At 35.2% G+C, this 24,481-nt stretch overlaps 1 protein-coding gene across 11 annotated transcripts in view; it reads left to right on the top strand.

Annotated features, from left to right (window-relative positions):
- Positions 1-822: 822 nt before the first annotated feature.
- Positions 823-24,481, top strand: part of LOC104596852 (uncharacterized) — a 38,105-nt gene continuing 14,446 nt past the window's right edge. For 4 of the 11 annotated variants that reach the window (XM_088888780.1, XM_088888777.1, XM_088888779.1 and 1 more), the window contains exons 1-4: positions 1,098-1,298; positions 1,374-1,494; positions 10,530-10,607; positions 10,696-10,816. The gene's annotated coding sequence lies outside the window, so the exon portion shown is untranslated. Of the gene's footprint in view, positions 1,299-1,373; positions 1,495-10,529; positions 10,608-10,695; positions 10,817-24,481 lie in introns of all 11 variants that reach the window. The other 7 variants (XM_088888778.1, XM_010258182.3, XM_088888774.1 and 4 more) reach the window with 7 other exon arrangements.

The following is a 24,481-nucleotide window of genomic DNA, read 5'->3' as shown; positions in this document are numbered from 1 at the left end:
GGTTTTTAAAACCAGATTCGACCAGATGGTCGGACCAGAAAAACCCAACAGCCTCCAGGTTTAGTTTTACTTAAAACCGGAATTTGTTAGAAAACATTGAAAAGGTCAAAAAGCTGTTGATCCAGGTGGTCGGACCACTAAACCATTCGACCCAGGCAGCGATTCACGAGTTAGTATTTTTTTATTTCATGAACTATCACGAGTAATGATGGAGAGTCCCATGAGAGATTCCTCTTCTGTAGGAATTCTAGAATGAGAGCTCATTACATGTTCTTGCTTACATATTTTTTCTATATTTTTTGGAAAATTTTCTGTATTCATTGGAATTTTTTCTGTATTTTCTATATTTTATTATTTTTATATTTAGATATTTTTATTTTTCATATGTTGTTCTTTTTCCTGTATTTTTCTATGTATTTTATTTAAATTTTGATGATATTTTTTATTATATACAAATATTTTTTTTATTTTTTTATTTATTTATGATGTTACAGGTCGAACCGTTCAACCTGGATGGTTGAACCACCAAACCAGAAAACGGTGCCCTGACCGATTCGGTTTAAAAACAATTAGTATTAATAAGACCGATAAAATCAATATAACACCGGGCTGCCACCTGTCAAAATCACATTACTCCTTGTGAGTTTCTAAAGTGAGATTCTCTCACTCCTCATCCATATACTTACATGTCCATCCCAACACAATAATATATTAAGATTCAAGTCCCTTAAGAGTCTGAAATGCGAATACAAAGTGAAAGCCTGAGACACATATGTGTCCAGTGCTTGTCGAAAATGCGAGTACAAAGTGAGGGACAAAGATTGTCCCCACAGACACAGAAGTTTCATTGAATAAAAAAAAGTCATCCACTTGTATCAAGAAAAAAGAATCTAGAGAAAGTGAGTCCCCCTACTCCCTTCACCCTAATTAATTATTTGGGATTCTAAGACTTTTCAACTCCAAGTCTTTAATTTTGTCGGCAGCTGGACACAACGATTAGTTGGGTCTTGGGTCTCTATAAAACTACTGGGTCCCTGCGAAAATGGGGATCCCTGCGAAGATAAGGATAACCAAGACCTCGTCAGCATGGACGGGGATGGGGAGAGGCTCCCCGTCCCCGCCCGGCCCCATTACCATTCCTAACCTCCATTATGAAAAAAAAGTAAGTTTTTCATGACATTTAGAACTTGGAAGAGATAAGAAAAAGAAGTTGAGGAAAATCCTTATGAAATCCTTGAAGAACTTTCCTCAACACTGTATTTTTCTCTTTTTCTGTATAGAACCAAATACACCCTAAGGTATTTGGGTGTGATCTTATTTTATGTAGACTGTCTACCTTCTTAGACCAGATCTTAACTGTTTGTTTTCTTTAGGATTGAGTTTCTTCTTCTGATCTTAGAGTCCTCCAATCACCGGAAGTGCAGAGCTTGAGCAGCAGAGAATAAAGAAGAGAGGAGGTGAAAGAGTCCCTTGTATTGCTGAAAGCAAAGAGAGGTGTGCAAATAAACTCTATCCTCGTGTTCATTTTTTTACAACTCTCCTCTTTATTGTTGTTCTTTGATTTTAGTTTTTGTTGGTTCATCCTTTAGAACATATAATATATTTTCAACTCTCTCGGACTTACAAAAAATTGTTGGGGAAGGCTAAAGATATTTTAATTAGCACTAAGGGTTCGGGAAAGGATGTGCTTCAGGATTTATTAACTTCAGAATTGAAAGAATGAGTGGGTTATCTTACTGGGTTCAAGGATAACATGGAAAAAAATCTTTGATAGGGAGTCTCAAAGATCAGTTAAAGAAGCTGAACAGAGGATAAAAAATGTTAGAAATGATGTTAGGAGAAGACAATTATACACCTTCTTTGGCTCCCTGTTTGTGGACTTCATCGATGAACTCCCATCCAGGAAGTCTTATGACGTATCTAATTCTGCTCCACCTCCAAACTGGTGGCTCCCTGTTAATGAACAAACTCTCTGTTTTCACCACCACCATCTCTCTCTCTCTCCACTAGTAGGTATAAAAGCTGCCCCTGTGATAGGAGTCGCCTCTCCCATTTTATCATTACATTGAATAGCTTTCCTCAATAACTCCGACCTTGACAGCTACCCTTGTTATGTCCTTCATGATGCCTTTGAAATCTTAAGAGACTCCTTGGTTTCTAGATGAATTCTCAGTTATTTGGGAGGCTAATGGTATTGATTATATATCCCAAAATGTGAGAAAACATGCTGGATGGATGTAACTTTTCCGCAACAAGAACTTTGCTTCAAGAATGATTCACACTTTTTTGCTTAGATGTATCCATGACTTGGGGAGCCCTTGGACTGAAACACTGATATGAGGAAACTCTAGGGACGTGAGAGATGGTGGAGAAAGCGTATAGGACATGGGTTAGGGAAGCTTGGGTCTGCTTGGGATGTGAAGGGGGGTATTCTCTATACTAGTGAGTATAGAATAATTGCTCTAGGCTTTCTTGTGTGTCTAGGATGTGAGAAATGGGTGGTATTTATAGATTTTTTGAGAGGGGAATGGAGGGCTAAGATAGAAGATAAGAGAGATCAATGGCTGATGTTTGAATGGCTTTTGGAGGGAGATTGATTGAGAGAATGGGCTGTCAAGACAGCTTTGTGAGAGATTCTCCCAATCAATTAAGACAAAGAGTGATAGATTTCACCAATTTACCTAAACTGGACATTCCAAGTTTAGGTGATTGGCTTGATTGATTGGAAGCTATAGCTGGTCAAATTTTAGATTTTAAGATGTTTCTAGAGGCTGAGGGGAAGCTATGGTCGTGCAATTCCCTAGGTTCGAAATTATTGTGAAGAGGATTCTAAATAGAGGGCTCGGATAGAGTCTAGCTTTGGGTCTCAAGATGGAGAGGCTAACGGTGTCGGAATTGGACGATATTGGTACCGTTGGAATCGGAATTTCGGGATCTATCCATATATAAGGGTGGATTTCAGATTTTGTTGGGATTAGGATTTAGGATCAGAGATGATCCCGATCAGATGATCGGAATTGGTTCCAGTTTTAGCTCTTGAGATGAAGGGGTAAGCGGTGTTGAATTCAGGTGATCATGGCGTCGTTGGATTCAGATTTTTGGTTTCTACATACCTATGGTCTTGGATTTTGGATTTGATATTAAATGAGGATTATGATTAAAATGAATCCAATCAGACAATCGGGATCATTTCCGGTTTCAGATCTTAGGATGATAGAGAATGGTATCAGACTCGGGTGATCTTGGTGTCATTGGATTTCAATTTTTGGGATCTATGTACTATGGTATCAGATTTTGGATTTGATTTTAAATGAGGATTATGATCAAAATGACTGACCGGACGATCGAAATTAGTTCCGGCTTCAGGTCTTAGAATGATGGGGTAAATGGTGTCGGACTTGGGTGATCTTAGTGTCGTTGGATTCAGATTTTTGGGCTCTACATACCTATGGTCTTGGATTTTAGATTTGATGTGAAATGAGGATTATGATTAAAATGACTCCAATCAGATGATCGCTATCGGTTTCTGCTTCGGGTATCAGGATGAAGGGGTAAACGGTGTTGGATTTGAGTGATCTTGGTGTCATTGGGTTTGGGTTTTTAGGCTCTATGTACCTATGGTCTTGGATCCTCGAGGCCCCAACTTTTGTAGAATTCTAAAAATACCCCCAGGTTGACCACGAGGTTAGCTAAAGCATGATTAAAGCTTAAAGTGCTGTAGAAAGACTGAAGAGCAAAAAAATGGAGTGTCTACAAATGTGTCTACCCAAATAAATGAGTTTCAGGTCCTTATGGGGAAACTAGCAAAGGAAGTTATGATACTACTAGATGAATTCATTGCCAGTTCTCTCATAGAGAAATTATCACATACATGGAATGATTTCATGAAAAATATGAAGCATAAGAGAAAGGACACTACTTTGGATCTAACAGTGGTCCAAATTAAAATAGAAGAAAATAACAGAAAGAAAGATGATGATCAAATTTCCAAAACTAATATGGTTGAGGAAACAACTACAAAATTTAAAAAGAATCTGAATGTGAAAAATGATTAGAAATTCAAGAAGTAGCAGAATAAAGGAAAATGCTATGTATGTGGCAAACTTGGGCATTACAAGAAAGATTGCTAGTACCAAAAGAAGAAAGACTTTGGGAAACCAAAAGTCAATTTGATTGAGGATGTCATTGCGACCATGTTAACTAAGGAAAACTTAGTTGATAATCCAAAGGAATGGGTATTGGACACTGGTGCTACTAAGCACATATGTGGGGACCACAGCTCCTTCTATGAGTACACAACTCAGTTTGATGGAGAACAAGTTTTCACGGAAAACTCACAAACTTTGAAGGTCATCAGCAAATGAAAGGTGCTCCTGAAACTGATTTCAAGAAAAATTCTAATGCTGAATGATGTGTTTGCATGTGCCAGAGATCCGACGAAACATGGTATTGGGAGTACTCCTCAACAAAGTAGGATTGAAGCTCATATTTGAAACAAACAAGACTGAGTTAACTAAAATATTGTATTTATTGGAAAATGATAATGATACAATGCTGGTGGATTGTTTGTACTAAATATTTGTAATACTTTTATGAATATGAATGCTTCTTCTTCTCTTTATACTGTTGAATCATTTGATATTTGGCATGCTAGATTAAGACATAATAGTGCTTCTTATTTAAAACAGTTATGTAAATTATGAGTTTTAAATGTTCCTACTAATTTTACAATGAAAAATGCCAAGTATGTGTAATTCATTAAGAAACCTCATAAAAGTGTACAAAGAGAAACTAAATTATTACAACTTATACACAGTGATCTAGGAGACCTTAAATGTTATGAAGCTAGAGGAGGGAAAAAGTATTATATAACATTTACAGATGACTTTCCTAGATATGAAAAAGAAGTCATACTTAAATCAGAAGAAGAAGTTGATTAAGCTTTTATAAACTACAAAGCTGAAGTAGAAAATCAATTAGGAAATAAAATAAAAAGGCATTCTTTGAAGAATATGGAATCATATATGATACCACAGTCCCTTATCAACTTGAATCTAATGAAATTGCAGAAGACTTAATAGAACACTAATAGAATTTCTTTAAATAATATAGAAACATACATGAATCCACAACCCCTTATCAACCTGAATCTAATAGACTTGCAGAAAGATTTAACATAACATTAAAAGAAATGATGAATGCTATGCTAATTAGTTCAGGTGCATATCTGAACTTGTGGGGGAAGCAATTCTAATGGCTTATCACTTATATAATAGAATACCGCCCAAGAAGAAAAGACAAATACCTTTTGAACTATGGCATGATAGGGAATCTAGTATGAACTACCTAAAAGTTTGGGGTTGCTTAGCGAAGTTTAGAATACCTGAACCTAAAAGAAAGAAATTGGGACCAAAACCCTGTAACTATGTGTTCATTGGATATGTACAAAACAATGTGACTTATTGGTTTCTTGTAATTAAAATGATTGATAATGTTGTAGAAAACAACACAATAAAAGAGTACCAAGATGCAGAATTCTTTTAGTACATTCTTCCTTAGAGAAAAGAAACAATAAATATGGAACCCTCCTAAATCCAAAACAAAACCAAGAACAATTGAGTGCTCAAAGAATTAGTACATCACTTAGTCAAGGCAACATCGATTTTAGTAATCAAGAACCAGACTTAAGGAGAAGTAAAATACAAAGGAAATAAACAAGCTTGAGTGAAAGAATGTTCACATTTCTAGGGGACAAGGACCTAGTAACCTATCAGGAAGCCATAACATCATCCAATGTAATACTTTGGAAATAAACCATAAAAAGTAAAATAGACTCTTTAGTCACTAATCACACTTGGGAACTTATAGATCTTCCTCTTGCAACTAAGGCACTGATTGTAAATGAAATTTTAAGAAAAAATTAAAACCCGATAGTATAATAGATAAATTCAAAGTCAGATTAGTTGTTAAAAGGTTAAGACAAGAGAAAAATGTAGATTTCATTGACAATTACTCCCTAGTTGCAAGGTTAAGTACAATTTGAGTCTTGTTTTCTATAGTGTCCATTTATTTATGATGTCACAGGTCAAACCGTTTGACCTGGACGGTTGAACCACCAAACCAGAAAGCGATGCCTTGACTGGTTTGGTTTTAAAAACCATGATTTCAACGCAATGGGTTTAAACCAGAAAGAGAAGAAGTCACAACTAAGAGTCTGAATCTAGCTTCTAAGCTACACGCCATGATTGTTTCATAGAAAGCCTGAGACACATATGAGTCCAGTGCTTGTCCAAAATCAACATCAATAATATCATCATCTCCTTTGAATTCAATTACAGAAAAAGTTGAACAATTACTATGAAAATGAAAATGCGAGTACAAAGTGAGGGACAAAAATTGTCCCCACAGACACAGAAGTTTCATTGAATCAAAAGTCATCCACTTGTTTCATGAAAAGAAATCTAGAGAAAGTGAGTCCCCCTACTCCCTTCACCCTAATTAATTATTTGGGATTCTAAGACTTTTCAACTCCGTCTTTAATTTTGTCGGCAGCTGGACAAAACGATTAGTTGGGTCTATAAAACTAGTGGGTCCCTATGTACAACTTGTGATTAATTAATATTGTGGTTCTATTATAATATATTTGACTGTATTTCATTTTCTAATTTGTATTTTATTTTTATATTTTGTTGAACTGCCACTGTAAAATAATTTACAAAATAGATAAAGAACATAAGGGAACTCTACCCACTAATTTAATTCTGACAAGCTCTTTCTATTTGGAATAGCCTCCGCTTTCAAATACTATATATGTTCTCTTTATTTTGCCAATGGTCTTCAAAATCGGACCCTTCGGGATGGTTGTACCAGATGGTAAGACTGAAAAAATTGAGAATCAATCAGGTGATGAATTCTGTTTTATCCTAAAATTGTTATTTCATTAAAAACTGTTGATTTGGTCAGTAAATTGTTGATTCAGACGGTCAAATTATTTAATCTAATTAAATTGTTCAATGGGTTTTGTTATTTTTTTTTTATTTTTTGTCAGAATGGGCTGTTTGTTCAATTTAGATGATCAGACTATTTGACCCGAGAACAGACCCCTAATCAGTTCATTGTCTGGTTCAGTTTTGAAAACCTTGATCTTGCCAAATTAACGCTATACAAGAACTAATTAAATTCTGACAAGCTCTTTGTATTTGGAATAGCCTCTGCTTTCAAAAACTATATATGCTCTCTTTTATATTGTCAATGATCTTCAAAATCGGACCCTTCGGGGATGGTTGTACTGGATGGTCAGACTGGAAAAATTATTTTATCCTAAAATTATTATTTCATTAAAAACTATTGATTTGGTCAGTAAACTGTTAATCCAGGTCGTCAAATTGTTTAATCTGTTCAAATTGTTTAATAGGTTTTGTCATTTTTTATTTTTTGTTAAAATGGGCCGTTTGTTCAATTGAGATGATAACAAACGATAATTGATGCAAAGATAAATTAATTTTAACTATAAAAATTTCTTATAAGTTTTGAAAATGTCGGATAAATTTAAATTTAAGATAAGTGAGAAAAAGTTGGACAATTACCATCAAAATGAAAATGCGAATACAAAGTGAGGGACAAAGATTGTCCCCACAGACACACAAGTTTCATTGAATCAAAAGTCATCCACTTGTATCAAGAAAAAAAAAAATCTTGAGAAAGTGAGTCCCCCTACTCCCTTCACCCTAATTAATTATTTGGGATTCTAAGACTTTTCAACTCCAAGTCTTTAATTTTGTCGGCAGATATGGACACAACGATTAGTTGGGTCTCTATAAAACTAGTGGGTCCCTATGTACAACTTGTGATTAATTAATATTGTGGTTATATTATAATATATTTTTGACTGTATTTCATTTTCTAATTTGTATTTTATTTTTATATTTTGTTGAACTGCCGCTGTAAAATAATTTACAAAATAGATAAAGAACATAAGGGAGCTCTACCCACTAATTTAATTCTGACAAGCTCTTTCTATTTGGAATAGCCTCCGCTTTCAAATACTATATATGCTCTCTTTATTTTGCCAATGGTCTTTAAAATCGGACCCTTCGGGATGGTTGTACCAGATGGTAAGACTGAAAAAATTGAGAATCAATCAGGTGATGAGTTCTGTTTTATCTTAAAATTGTTATTTCGTCAAAAACTGTTGATTTGATCAGTAAATTGTTGATTCAGACGGTCAAACTGTTTAATCTAATCAAATTGTTCAATGGGTTTTGTTATTTTTTTTATTTTTTGTCAGAATGGGCTGTTTGTTCAATTTAGATGATCAGACTATTTGACCCGAGAACAGACCCCTAATCAGTTCATTGTCTGGTTCAGTTTTGAAAACCTTGATCTTGCCAAATTAACGCTATACAAGAACTAAATAAACAAGCTTTTTAAAACTGAACCAAACAACAGGTCAAGGGTCTGGTTCCTGTGTCAAACAGTTTGATTGTTCAAACTAAACGGATGGCCTGTTCTGACAAAATAAAAAATAAAAAAAATGGCCAAAACCTTTGGACAATTTGATTGGTTTGACCGCCTAGGTCAGCGGTTTGCTTACCAAATCAATGGTTTTTGGCAAACTAATAGTTCTGTGATAAAACGGAACCGATCACCCAACCAATTTGACCATCCAGTCCAATCCAATTTTGAAAACCATGAAAAAAGAACTTGAGGGAAAATTATTATGAAATCCTTCAAGAACTTTGCTAACAATCCAATTTTCTCCTTTTTTGTATAGAATCAAACACACCCTATAAGCTGCATTTGGTTTAAAGGAAAACGTAAGGAAAGGAAGGAAAATGTAAGAAAACCTTTACAAACCTTGTATAGGTTTCTGTGCATTTCTCTTCCTTTCTTTGCATTTTCCTTCAAACCAAACATAACCTAAGGGTTAGAAGCATTTACATAAAATTATCGTGAAATCATGAAAAAAATCTAGAGAAAGTGAGTCCCGTATTCCCTTCACCCTAATTAATTATTTGAGATGCTAAGGGCCCATTTGGCAGTATATTTGAGAAGATCTTCTGATAGCTCTGATAGTCAAAAGATGCATTGATCTTTTTTATGAAGACCTAAACAGCTCAAAGCACATTTGTCAGATGCATGTCTTTCCGTGCGAAAATAAAACACGAAAAACTTTATTTGGAGCTTTCCGAAATCAGCCCAAAATGGACTTTTCACATCTTTTGGGCATTTTGGCATTTGTTGGCTTAATCTTTTGCAGGCCAAACAAAAATAGACCGAAAATCAGTCTGTCCAATTTATGAACAACTAAAAGACTATAAAAAAACACACCAAACGGGCTCTAAGACTTTTCAACTCCAAAAAACTCTTTAATTTGGTCGGTAGGTGGATCTGTATGAAACTACTGGGTCCCTATACACAGTTTGATATTAATTAATATTGTGGGTCTATTACATATATTTGGCTGTATTTCATTTTCTTTGTTTGCCTTATTTTCATATTTTATTCAATAAAAAATATAAGGTAGCTCTACCCTATGCGCACCTTTGGCATCAAGTGCTCATTAATTCTAATACACTCTTTGTATTTGGAATAGCCTCTGCTTTTAAATATGCTCTCTTTTTATCTTCTATAATTAACGCTATATAAGAACAAAATAAATGTCATAATAAACTACTCTTTTATAATATATGGAATATGATTTGTCAAACTCGCACATTATGTGTATAAAACAACAATACTTTCATTACCAATGACAATCTTCTCCATTTCTTTGATCCCCATGAGGATCTGCTCCGAATAGGGTGGGGATGGGGATGATTTTCCCCCGTAGTGATAGGGATGGGGAGAGCATTTTCCACCCTGCCCACCATGGGATCCCCACTAATATATATGTATATATGTATGCACATATTATATATGTATATATGTACACATACATCTATATATTAATATTTTAAAAAATATGGTTGAATATGTTTGAATCTTTTCTAATAATATTGTAAATTTTAATCATCTTATTTTTATTTTTTTAAATAAAATAAAAAACAAAAACAAAATGATTAACATTATAAAAAATTACCGAAATGGGGATCCCTGCGAAGATAGGGATAACCATGACCTCGTTAGCATGGACGGGGATGGGGAGAGGCTCCCCGTCCCCACCCTGCCCCATTACCATTCCTAACCTCCATTACGAAAAAAAAAAGTAAGTTTTTCATGACATTTAGAACTTGGAAGAGATAAGAAAAAGAAGTTGAGGGAAATCCTTATGAAATCCTTAAAGAACTTTCCTCAACACTGTATTTTTCTCTTTTTCTGTGTAGAACCAAACACACCCTAAGGGCTCGATGAATTTACATAAAAGTTTCGTGACATGAATTGTAGAGGTAAATTGTATTCTTTAATAAATAATAAAGAGGTACGGTACAGCCCTTGCTTGACCAGTGATTCAAAGAAGTGATTGTGATCTTATTTTATGTGAACCGTCTACCTTTTAAGACCAGATCTTAACTGTTTGTTTTCTTTAGGATTGAGTTTCTTCTTCTGGTCTTAGAGTCCAATCACCGGAAATGCAGAGCTTGAGCAGCAAAGAATAAAGAAGAGAGGTGGTGAATTCAAAGAAGTGATTGTGATCTTATTTTATGTGAACTGTCTACCTTTTTAGACCAAATCTTAACTGTTTGTTTTCTTTAGGATTGAGTTTCTTCTTCTGCTCTTAGAGTCCTCCAATCACCGGAAGTGCAGAGCTTGAGCAGCAGAGAATAAAGAAGAGAGGTGGTGAACGAGTCCCTTGTATTGCTGAAAGGAAAGAGAGGTGCGCAAATAAACTCTATCCTCATGTTCATTTTTTTTACAACTCTCCTCTTTATTGTTGTTCTTTGGTTTTAGTGTATGTTAGTTCATCCTTTAGAACATATAATATATTTTCAACTCTCTCGGACATAAAAAAATTGTTGGGGAAGGCTAAAGATATTTTCATTAGCACTAAGGGTTCGGGAAAGGATGTGCTTCAGGATTTGTTAACTTCAGAATTGAAAGAATGAGTGGGTTATCTTTCTGGGTTCAAGGATAACATGGAAAAAAATCTTTGATAGGGAGTCTCAAAGATCTGTTAAAGAAGCTGAACAGAGGATAGAAAATGTTAGAAATGATGTTAGGAGAAGACAATTATACACCTTCTCTGGCTCCCTGTTTGTGGACTTCATCGATGAACTCCCATCCAGAAAGTCTTATGACGTATCTAATTATGCTCCACCTCCAAACTGGTGGAATCCGTTCAGACATTCTGCTTTCTCCACCGAATATATTTAATCAGTTAAATAAATTTTGAATCCACAGAGTTGTTAATGAACAAACTCTCTGTTTTCACCACCACCATCTCTCTCTCTCTCTCCACTAGTAGGTAATAAAAGCTGCCCCTCTTTTACCTTTCTTGTGATAGGAACTGCAGGATTTTGGTGTAAAGCAACTAACTTTGTTAGTGGATTACATTTTACACTATGTTAGTAATTTTGCTGTTAAGCAATTAACTATGTTAGTAGATTACATTTTACCCTTTTTTATATTTCACCCATTTTTCAATATGTTAGAAATATTTTCTTTTGATTAATACAAAGATTCTATTATTTTATCTAATTTTGATTTTAATAACAACATAACAACATTGATTAATCTTAAACTCCCTCCCCTTCCGCTTTGCTTCTTCAATTTTAACTATCATCGTACCTGAGATCAAGCTACATAGTGGCAGTAGAGCGACAACCTCCTCATCCGATAACTCATTCGACCTGTTTTCATCATTCTCTCTCTCTCTCCTCCTCCCTCTTTTTTTCTTTTTTCTCCCCTGTTCCACCGCGCCACTTCAACTCAAACCAGAGGAAGTAGAGTGACAATCTCCTCCTCCGATAACTCATTCGACCGGTTCTCTTCCTCTTCCCCTTACTCCCTCCTTCCTCCTCTTATTTTTCTTTTCGCTTTATCTCCCCCATTCCGCCACTAAAGCTGCAACTTGAACAGCAATAGTAGCAACTTCCTCCCTCCTCCATCCATCTCTCTTGTTCTCTCTGTCCCCTTCCGCTGTGCTTCTTCAAGCAGAATCAAATTCTTTGCTAGTGATGTCTAGACAATTGGAGCTCTTCTTCTTGAGCAAAAGCAACCTCAGCTCTTAACAAGATTCAGATAGGGATGCACCTCATCGGCCCCATCAATTGCAAGATCAAGCACCAAATGCTTCTCAAGATCAAAGAGAGGAATTCCCAATGAAGGTGCCTTCTCATGCATTTTCTGATCACCTCTGTCACCATGTATTTTTGAGTTTTATCTTTTTCTCTCTTCCCTCTCTTGTATTTTTGAGTTGTCTTTTTCTCTTCCCTCTCTTGCATGGGAAGACTCCTTGTCCCACATTACTTGGTAAATGAGTAAAGTTGGAGTATATTTATAATTTTTCTCTCTATGGGTAGGACCCATAAGAGGAAAAGCATTACAAATATTCCCATACATGTGCGGGTGTCTGTATGTGCGTTACACTAGATGTTTTTGCTTTTGACCGATTTAAACATTTGACTTTTAAATTTTAAATTTATTTTTTGTTTTGTAAGCGTTTTCTTGTTCGTTTGTGTCTCTTCCTCTTTATGTCTCTTCGAACAGGTGCACTGTTCCGAAGGGGCCTTTGTCTGAAAGGACATTTCTATGTCCATTCAGGTGATTGAGAACACTCTATAAAAAGAGTATTGGTCGACCCAGTTTCACACAACACTACATTCAACAGTTTTCAATTCTCTATCAATCTGAGCATCATTCTTTGTGGTTCACGGAGGTCTTGTAAGTGAGTGCATGTCTACCAGTGGTCTATGGGTTGTTTTATCTTGGTGATCAATTTGCAATCACTCAATTGCACCGTAGGGGGCAAGTGTAGTTTTAAGGAGAATAACCAAGTGGCACGACTCAACACTCTTCTCTGAAAATTCTCAATTTCGTAGTTTTGCAATACTATACTCGTACGAATTCTCGGTTTGGAAAGTGATTACTTATAAGTTTCATTTTGCCTTCTTTACTATTTTCCAAAAATCATAAAACTACATTTATGGAACCTATTTCCACTATCCCCTTCATGAGGAACCGAATACTATCAACAGTTCCTGATTTCTCTAAGATTAAACATTTCAATAGAACCAACTACAAGCGTTGGACACAACGCCTTCTATTTACCTTAGGATAGTTAGGGGTAGCCTTTGCTTTGACTGAACCAAACCCATTAAACATGGAGGAACTAGCCCATTTTGTTGTTGCAGAACACTAGACTATGATTGACCACCTCTACACAATACAAACCATATCCTCAACTGCTTGTCCAATGAACTGTAAAATGTCTACTATTCTAGAAATAAAAAATATGTGATTACCAATTTCCTGCATTTCACCATGAAAGAAGACATGAATGCTATGGCTACCCGACCGGAGGGGGGATGGATTGGGGTATGGAGTTTGGAGTCGCTACCTAAATTTTTGGAATTGGGAATTTAGGAAAACTCAAGGTTTTTCAAGAAAAACATTTTGTTTTTTTGGTGACTTGTTGCCCAATGGGGATAAAATTCTTTGGATCCAGGGACCAAAGTATGGTGTGGGAAGGTGATAGGCACTCCACACACACCTGGTTGAACCGGCCTCTACTTCACCAATGTTCCAAAGAAATTTTCATAATTTTTGGGCTTAGAAATAAAACACACACTACACTAAGCAATTGAAATCTAAAAAGAAAAGAGGAAGTTCTAAGCATTTAATCAATTAAATAAGAGATGCATTTGAACTATTAGAACGATAATGATAGAGTGGGTTAGTAAATTAACAAACTAATTATTAAAAAATAAAAAGAGAACTAAAACTTGTGACTAATGAGTAACTAATGGATGGAACCTAGTACATGCCATGGAGATATGAAAAGTTAAATGCAAAATCTATAAGCTAGCAGTAAACTATACATGAATAATAATGGTAGGACTAAAACAACTAAGAACGGTTGATATCATTAAAGAAAATTAATTGACAAATGACCCTATTTAAATCATAAGGGGAATGTTGAAAAAGCATTATCAAGTTCTAAACTAATGATAAAAATTACTAGCTAATGGAAGAAGGAAATTAATCATATTTTGATAACAGATTAAAAGAACAAAAGGAGCGAAATCCTAAATTTGCAAATGACCATGTAATTAATTAAAGTTAAGGTGACCTAATGATAATTCTAATACAAATAAATTAACTATGGATACAAACTAGAAACTTAATGTGATATGACAAGGTACGAATAGGATCACTACTTAGATATGTAAATGCAAATATAGGAAGCTAATTAAACAATTTTCAAAAAAATGATAGTAGACGTTGCTTAGACAATTAATTAGGAAATGATTGGCATGAAATTCCGATTTCAGCTCTTGAGATGAAGGGGTAAGCGGTGTTGAATTTGGGTGAATTTGGCATCGTTAAATTTAAATTTTTGGTTCCTACATACTTTAGTTTTGGATTTTGGATTTGATGTTAAATGAGGATTAGGATTAAAATGACTCCGATCGGACAATTGGGATTGTTTCCGGCTTCAGGTCTTAGGATGATAGAGTAAATGGTGTCAGATTTGGATGATCTTGGTGTCATTGGATTTCGGTTTTTGGGATCTATGTACCTATAGTATCAGATTTTGGATTTGATTTAAATGAGGATTAGGATCAAAATGACTCCGATTGGATGATCGGAATCGGTTCTGGCTTCAGGTCTTAGGATGATGGGGTAAACGGTGTCAGACTTGGGTGATCTTAGTATCATTGGATTTGGATTTTTGGGCTCTATGTACCTATGGTCTTGGATTTTGGATTTGATGTGAAATGAGGATTAGGATTAAAATGACTCCAATTAGACGAATGGAATTGGTTTCGGCTTTGGGTATCAAGATGAAGGGGTAAACGGTGTTGGATTTGGGTGATCTTGGTGTCATTGGTTTTGGGTTTCTAGGCTCTACGTACCTATGGTCTTGGATCCTCAAGGCCCCAACTTTTGTAAAATTCCAAAAATACCCCCAGGTCGACTGTGAGGTTAGCTGAAGCATGATTGAAGCTTAAAGTGCTGCAGAAAAACTGAAGAGCACAAAAATGGAGTGTCTACAAATGTGTCTACCCAAATAGATGATTTCAAGTCCTTATGGGAAACTAGCAAAGGAAGTTATGATACTACCAGATGAACTCATTGCCAGTTCTCTCATAATGAAATTGTCACATACATGAAATGATTTCAAGACAAGTATGAATCATAAGAGAAAGGACACCACTTTGGATCAAGCAGTGGTCCGAATTAAAATAGAAGAAAAAGAATAGAAAGAAGATGAGGATCAGATTTCCAAAACCAATATGGTTGAGGAAACAACTACAAAATTTAAAAAGAATCTGAATGTGAAAAATGATTAAAAATTCAAGAAGTAGCAGAATAAAGGAAAATGCTATGTATGTGACAAACTTGGGCATTACAAGAAAGACTGTTGGTACCAAAAGAAGAAAGACTTTGGGAAACCAAAAGTCAATTTGATTGAGGATGTCATTGATAATCCAAAGGAGTGGGTATTGGACACTGGTGCTACTAAGCACATATGTGGGGACCACAATTCCTTCTATGAGTATACAACTCAATTTGATGGAAAGCAAATTTTCATAAAAGCTAACAAACTTTGAAGGTCATCAGCAAATGAAAGGTGCTCTTGAAATTGACTTCAAGAAAGATTCTAATGCTGAATGATGTGCTACATGTGCCAGAGATCTGACGAAACATGGTATTGGGAGCACTCCTCAACAAAATAGGATTGAAGCTCATATTTGAAACAAACAAGACTGTGTTAACTAAAAATATTGTAATTATTGGAAAATGATACAATGCTGGTGGATTTTTTGTACTAAATATTTCTAATACTATTATGAATATGAATGCTTCTTCTTCTCTTTATACTGTTGAATCATTTGATATTTGGGATGCTAGATTAAGACATCATAGTGCTCCTTATTTAAAACGGTTATGTAAATTAGGAGTTTTGAATGTTCCTTCTAATTTTACAAAGAAAAATGCCAAGTATGTATAATTCATTAAGCAATCTCATAAAAATGTACAAAGAGAAACTAAATTATTACAACTTATACGCAGTGATCTAGGAGACCTTAAATGTCATGAAGCTAGAGGAGGAAAAATGTATTATATAACATTTACAGATGACTTTTAAGATATGCAAAAGTAGTGATACTTAAATCAGAAGAAGAATCTATCAAGCTTTTATAAACTACAAAACTGAAGTAGAAAATCAATTAGGAAATAAAATAAAAAGGCTTAGAACAAATAGAGGGACTAAGCATGGTGGAGAAACCATTAGGAAATTCTTTGAAGATTATGGGATCATATATGAAACCACAGTCCCTTATCAACTTGAATGTAATGGAATTGTAGAAAGACTTAACAGAACACTAAAAAAATTTGTTTAATGAATATAGAATTATACATGAAACCACATCCCCTTATCAACCTGGATCTAATGGACTTGTAGAAAGACTTAACATAACATTAAAAGAAATGATGAATGATATGCTAATTAGTTCAGGTGCACCTCTGAACTTGTGGGAGAAGCAATTCTAACGGCTTATCACTATATAATAGAATACCACCCAAGAAAAAAAGATAAATACCTTTTGAACTATGGGATAATAGGAAACCTAGTATGAACTACCTAAAAGTTTGGGGCTGCTTAGCGAAGTTTAGAATACATGAACCTAAAAGAAAGAAATTGGGACAAAAATCCTGTAACTATGTGTTCATTGGATATGTAAAACAATGCGGCTTATTGGTTTTTTGTAATTAAAATGATTGATAATGTTGTAAAAAACAATACAATAAAAGAGTACTAAGATGTAGAATTCTTTTACTACATTTTTCCTTGGAGAAAAGAAACAATAAATATGGAACCCTCCCAAATCCAAAATAGAAATCATGAACAATTGAATACTCAAAGAATTAGTACTTCACTTAATCAAGACAATATCGATTTTACTAATCAAGAACCAGACTTAAGGAGAAATAAAAGACAAAGGAAAGAAACATACTTGAGTGAAAGAATGCTCATATTTCTGGGGGACAAGGACCTAGTAACCTATCAGGAAGTCGTAACATCAGCCGATGTAGTACTTTGGAAAGAAGTCATAAAAAGTAAAATAGACTCTTTAGTCACTAATCACACTTGAGAACTTATAAATCCTCCTCATGCAACTAAGGCACTGATTGTAAATGGAATTTTAAGAAAAAATTAAAGCTAGATGGTACAATAGATAAGTTCAAAGCCAGATTAGTTGTTAAAGGGTTCAGACAAGAGAAAAATGTAGATTTTATTGACAGTTACTCCCCAGTTGCAAGGTTAACTACAACTAGAGTCTTGTTTGCTATAGCATCCATTTACAAACTAGTAGTTCATCAAACGGATGTAAAATCAAATTTCTTAAATGAGGAGTTAGAGGAAGAAATATACATTAAGCAATCTAAAGGCTTGACAATGCCAGAATAAGAAAATGAAGTATGCAAATTAATGAAGTCTTTGTATGTCTTAAAACAAGCTCCCAAACAATAGCATGAAAAAATTTATAATGTGTTAGTAACTAATAGATATAACAAAAATGGTTCTGATAGATGCGTCTATATCAAGTTTGTAGATGATAAAGGAGTCATGATATATTTATATGTTGATGATATACTAGTAATGGAAACAAGTGTAGAGGTAGTAAAAGAAACAAAACAATTTATAATGTCCAAATTTGATACCAAAGACTTAGGTGAGGTTGATATAATATTTGGGATTAATATTCATAAACAACAAGGAAACTTTATTCTCTTCCAATCATTCTATGTAGAGAGTATTTTTAGAAAATTTGGACACTATGACTATAATCCTGTTAAAACACCTCTTGACTATAATATTCACTTAAGGAAACATGTAAGAGAACCTGTTTCACAAAAGGAGTATGTGAGTATAATTGGATACATGTCTAACTTAATGAACTACAAAGACTAAATATATCTATAGCCATGGGAAAATTAAGTCGGCATACTCATAATCTCGAAAATGAACATTGGGAAAATCTAGTAAGGTTGTTAAAATATTTAAGAGCTATAAATTTTAGTTTATATTACTCAAGTTTACTTCCTGTTTTAGAAGGCTTTGCTGATGCAAATTGGATTTCAGATTCAAAGGATAACACTTTCACCAATAGATATGTTTTTACCTTAGGTGGAGGGCTAGTATCATGAAAACTGGTAAAGTAGTCATGTAATACAAGCTTAACAATGGAGGCCAAATTCATTGCATTAGAATTGGTAGGGTGGCTTTTAATATTTATGTAATTAGTCATAAAATTTATATTTATGTTGACTTTTAGACAATTTCCTTGAGCTTTTTCGCCATGACTTTTAAACATTTCTTTGGAACTCACCAAAGCTTTTCATATCGTCCAAGGAACCCCATGTCGGTGAGCTTTTGTTTTCTGAAACACATCATCCATTAGAGCACCATCATTGACAAAAGTTGTCCATGTCAGTATAAATGCAATTTTTATGACTAAACTACCCTTGAATGGCAAGTCAGCCTTATTATACATATTTTTTATAACTTAAATTGCCTTAAATGCCTAATTTCCTTATACATTTAGGGGGAATTCTATTTTGAGATTTTAAGAGGGGCAAAAGTTGGTCAGTGGGATTTTGGTTCCCACTGACCAAGAACCCAATGTTTTTTTTTCATATTTATGTGGGGATCAAGGAAAGTTTATTTTCTTGGGTATCACTTACTCGGGTAAGTGATTCCCATCCCCTAGGTGGGTAAATAACTTTCCCACCTAGAGGGAAAATTATCAACACTTGAATGGGACAAATATGCCATTTTAATAATGGATTTTTATGTCTATAAAAAATATGTATAATAAGTAAATGCACTAACCTAGGTAAATGTTTCCCAACAAAAACTTACCTAGGTAATTGCATTTACCCAGGTAAATAACTTACCAAATAACAAACAAGGCCTTAGGGTAAAACATTAGAAATTGCAAAAAACTCTTATGAAATAAATAAAAAAAATTAAATAAAAGTATAAAAGAGAAATTGTAAAAACATTAAAAAATGCAAAAAAATAGAGGAAATTTGCAAGAAATTTTAAGAAAATTCATAGGAAAATGGAAAAAAGTTGTAAAAATACAAAAATTAAAGTGAAAACGAATTCCATTAGACACAAGAAAAAAATATAGAAATTTTAAAATATACGTTAAATGGTAAAAGTTAGAGAAAACACATAAAATTATAGAAAATTAAAGACATATATTTCAATTACATAAATTGATAAACATTTTTAAAAAATATTAATTCAGCCAAAAATAAAAGAATGTAGAAAATGCATAAAATGATAAAAAAATAATAAATAGGTACCTAAACTTAAAATTGATAAATAGGTACCTAAACTTATAATTGTAGAAAACAATTATAAAAAGATAAAAATTCACAAATATATTTCAACCAAAAAATTGAAAATTATAAAAAATGCGTGAAACAATAAAAAATTTAATACAAAATTATATGATTCAACTAAAAAATCTGAAAATAATAATTCTAGAAAATACAGAAAATATTCCAATTTGAAAAAATATATATTTCAGAAAAAAAGGAAAATCTATAGAAAAAAGAAAATGATAAAAAATTTAATACATAAAACCAAAAAGTGGAAGTTTTAGAGAATGATAAAAATTCAAAAATATATCATTTGGGTTTCAACTAAAAACAAAATTTACAAAAAAGTTGATAAAAATATTTCAATATTGTTGAAAACATAAAAGCTGCCTTTATTGAGTAGTGTTGGCCATTCTCAACCTCGATCAAATCCCAACATCCTTTTTTTCTTCAATGGAAGTCATCATCTTCATCTTTGGCGATTGTGTCATTTTCTTCTTTTTCGATAGGGTTCAAAAAGTTACTATTTTGGGTTGAGTAATGACAAGGGTATTCTTGAAATATTATAAAATGGGTTGAATATAATAAAAGGGTCAAATGGTAGTCTAACAACAAACATCTGTATATTTAACATTGATGGAAGGCAAATTTGGCCCTCCAATGACTTCGTTACATGTGGCACTTTTGAACCATTGCATAACCCCTTGTTGCCATATAGACAGCGATGTGCCCTTATTAGATCAATCAAAACCAACTCAATGTTGACATTAATGTAGTGTAAAGCCTTTGCTTAGAAGATGTAGTACCATTCTAAGCCTTGGAATGCAATTGTAACTATTCATACAAACATGAGAAAAACATAGTGGTACCATCCCAGAAATAGCTAGTATTAGTGGATGTTTTATTTTGATTTTTAATTAATGGTTGTATTAGTGATTGATCTATCAATTTGAAGGATTTGATAGAGTTTAGAAATTTGTTATTTAAAGGATTTGATGTGCCCACGACACTTCCGAACTCCCCTTATTAAGACTTGGAACTATACACCACTAAATGCCATAAGGGGGGAGATTTTTATGGAGATCAAGCTGGTAGAGTATTTGTAGTGGCTGGCTCCTCTAAAAGGAGATCCTATGAATAGGAACCAAGATAAGTATAGCTACTTCCATAGAGAGAGGGAATACAACACTGAGAATAACTGAATCCTGAAAAAGTTCATCAAGAAGGATGACCATCAGGCTGATTAGCAAAGAAGAAAAGAGGCTCTTTTGAGGAGAGAACAACCCCTATAATAGCAACAAAATGAATCATTGATCTGTGAAGTCATCAACATGATCATGTGTGGATCCATAGCAATGGGCTATAGAACCATAGTAGGTACAACCACAATTCGCGACCCAGCCCACAAAGCGAAAAGCCCACCGAAGTGGCAACAAGTGGAAGATGCAATCTATATCACCGAAGATGACACATGTAGGGTTCATAACCTCAATGACAATGCCCTTGTAGTAAATTTGAGCATCCATGACTACGAGGTAAAGTGTATTCTAGTCACTTTGGTATCTCGATAAATATACTATTTCTAGAAACATTTGAACAAATGGGATTGTAGAGGAAGGACCTCATCCTATCTGGCGTGCCTTTGGTCAGCTTTAGCCGACCTCTAAGAAGGATATAAACCTACTGGTAATAGCATGATTTGCGACAAATAAAACTAGATTCAACCCTGACTTTTTGGTCATTGCCACATCATCACCGTACAATGCTATTTTAGTTTGCCATGTTTTACATGCACTTCTAGTTATGGTGTCCACCTATCACTTAGCCATGAGGTTCCCCACATACTATGGAGTGGGAGTGGTGTGCAGGGACCAGCTCGAGTCTTGAAAGTGCTATGTGGAGGCCCTAAAAGGAAAGGGAAAGTAGGCGTTGGAGGTAGATCCGGAATCGCTCCCAGAGATCGACGAAGATAGAGATTGCTCAATGGAGGAAATCATCTAAGTGTCGGTCTCAAATACAAACTCCCTAGAAGATTGTGCAAATTGGCTCTCAATTCGAAGAACCACTACGCTCCAAATTGGTAAGTTTGTCAAAATTGAACTTTGATATATTTACCTAGTCGGCAGCCGATACCCAACATAGACCCCTCTTTTGTTACTCATAGACTTAATGTAGATCCTTTGGTCCAATGATCATTCTTGCATCGAAACTGGACCAAATATAAAACCAAAGGGAAGGGAGAAGTATACCTGATATGGATTCCACAAATGTAGCTCCCAAAGTGGTAGTTCATGCCCAAATTGAATCCCAAAATCAGCCTCCATTGAAAATGGCGCAACTTGGAATGAAGTTGGTTCAGCAACACAATTTTCAGCAAAACCATAATCCAATTATTTGGATCATATAAGGGAGGTGAGTAAGAAATATTTCAGATATTTTCTTGCAAGAATCAGAAGTTAAGACTGATCAAGATTAGCCACAACGTGGAGAACACATTAAGGATTCTAGGGCAACAAGAGAAGAGAGAGAGAACTGAAAGTAGTAGTGTAACTAGAGCATATTCAACCACCTCTTTTGTTTTGCCTTAAGGAGCATCTCTCCAATTCAAATTAGAAGGTTCCTAATCCAAATCTTTATTTGAATTTGGATTCTTTAAGTGGATAAGACTTATCCTCTTATCCTAATGGATGCTCCAAACCCTTATCCAAACCCATATTTTCCCAAGTCTTCTTAAACTTGCAGACTTTCTTGCAGATCACCCTATTCCAATAGATTGGGAACTCTCCAAAGACCTTCCTAATGAAGAGGTTTTCTACATAAACATCTTACTAGCATTGATGAAGTTCTTCGATGGAGCAACATGCAAAGGTGGTGTAGGTGTCGGTGTTGTATTTGTCTCGCCACAAAGAAAAGTCTTCACATACTCATTTGTCTTAACTGAGCTTTGCTCTAACAACATGGCAAAGTATCAAGCTTTAATCATTGGCTTAGAAATGACCATTGACTTAGAAATTCACCACCACACAGTATATGGGGACTTAAAATTGGTGATCAACAAATTCAAGATAAAGTATGGTGTGCGCAAGGACAACCTAGTCCCCTACCACCATTATGCAATCCAATTACTAAGAGTTCAAACATGCTACCATTGAGCACGTACCTAGAAGCAGAAACAAACAAGCAGATGCCCTTGCTGATCTAGCGGCAAGCTTAGCACTCATAAGTGACGAAGCAACAACAATACCCATTTGTGTAAAATGGCTTCTACCCCCTAAGTCACCTCTGTTAGACAGTTTTTGTACGCTCTTACCTCCAATTAGAATGATGTACTTTTGACATTTATTGTAAATGAATAAAGTGCATATTTGGTTCATGTTCTTGTGGTGTGTTTCTGTGTAATACCCTTGAACTGGACACTTATGAGACTCATGTTAGTTTAGAATGTTCACAGCCGATGGATAAGTCTGGGGAGATTTGTCCTACCAAGGCTGACATTGGTGTGCTGCCAACTATTGGGGTGGCCTGTCTCAGCCACCAGGGTGAGACCCAAGGCACATGCAGTTTAGGTTCACTTGAAACCCTGAACCGGACCAGACTTCAAGTATTGCCCTGGACCTTGGAGATTGATGGGCAAAACTAGAAAGTTGCACCTGACCCCTAGACTCAATTATGGTATTGCACTAAGTGTCGGATTGGGTTGTCTTTGATATGCCAATCAGTGAGACCCTTAGAGGGGGTCAAAAACTGGGTATGTTGGGACAGTCTGAGAATTCATCTGAGTGGGTGATCATAGTGACAGGATCAGCCCCTTTGTCGGACAAAGGTAATGATCAGGGATGCACTCTCTCTGATGGAAACCAAACTGTTGGTAGTTGTTTTCAACCGTTGGAATTTTGTTTTGAAAAATTATATATATGATATATATGTATATGGTTTCTAAATATTTGCAAATGGTTTTAATTCCCGGGATCCATGTGAGCAGAGAGTGCAACACTGTTCCTTACAGCCGAGGGAGAGGTCCTCTCTTGTCGGACAGTGTTTGATCATTATGGGCTAACAGGTTAAGTGTAAGACCATTAAGGATAATACCTGATGGGCTAATCTTGCATCTGCCCACAACCCCTGGGCTTTTATAAGGTGGCTTGGCCCAGGGACCACTTAGTGTAAGTGTTGGGCCCATTAGGAGCCCATGTGATAGGCTTCAGGGGGTGCAATGTCCATAACAGTGTATTCGGCCATGCCTTGTAACAAAGGCTGGGATGAACCCATGTGGCTGATATGTAGACCAATGTTTGGGTTCCACGCCATAGAAAGAAGCCCAACTAGGCAATAGTCTGGATGCATATTGAGCATTGAATACTTCATGGGCCTAAAGCCCATTTCGATCTGGGCTGATTTGATCAGTCAATTAAAGGGGCGAATCTGAGATTAGATTAGCAGATAGGATAGGGCCTTGACCCTATCCACTCAGAGAGTCCAAGATCAAAATAAGATTTAGATCTGAGAACCTCCTAATAAGATTAGAAGAGGGCTGATCTAATCTGCAGATAAGATAAGGGTTTGCCCTTATCACTTAAAGGGAATTCAGATCCAAATAAGATTTGGATCAGCAACTCCTAATGGGATTAGGAACTGATCCCTGTAAGCTTATAAAAGGAGGAGGGAGTGGCAGCCTATATACACAACACATTCTCTTTCAAAGCTGAAATTACAAAAGAAAGAATACAACCTTCATTGCGTAATTCTTTCTTGCCGCCTCCTTCCTGCCGCCTCCACATTTGCCAGTTCGATCTCCTCTTGATAGGAACGATCAAGATTGGATCTTGATATCAGTCTTTGGAGAAAGGCTGATCAGAAGTTATGCTCACAGCCTCCAGCGAATTCTCGATAAGAATTTGGTTCGTTGGGCGAACACTGCTGATTCTGCTCCTCCTTGCACTGTGTCATCTTCAGTCGGAGCAGTCTTTGGAGTCTT

Source organism: Nelumbo nucifera, chromosome 5 (assembly GCF_055504915.1).
Source record: "Nelumbo nucifera cultivar China Antique chromosome 5, China Antique-T2T, whole genome shotgun sequence".
Classification (NCBI taxonomy): domain Eukaryota; kingdom Viridiplantae; phylum Streptophyta; class Magnoliopsida; order Proteales; family Nelumbonaceae; genus Nelumbo; species Nelumbo nucifera.
This window is presented reverse-complemented; position numbering and strand designations above follow the sequence as displayed.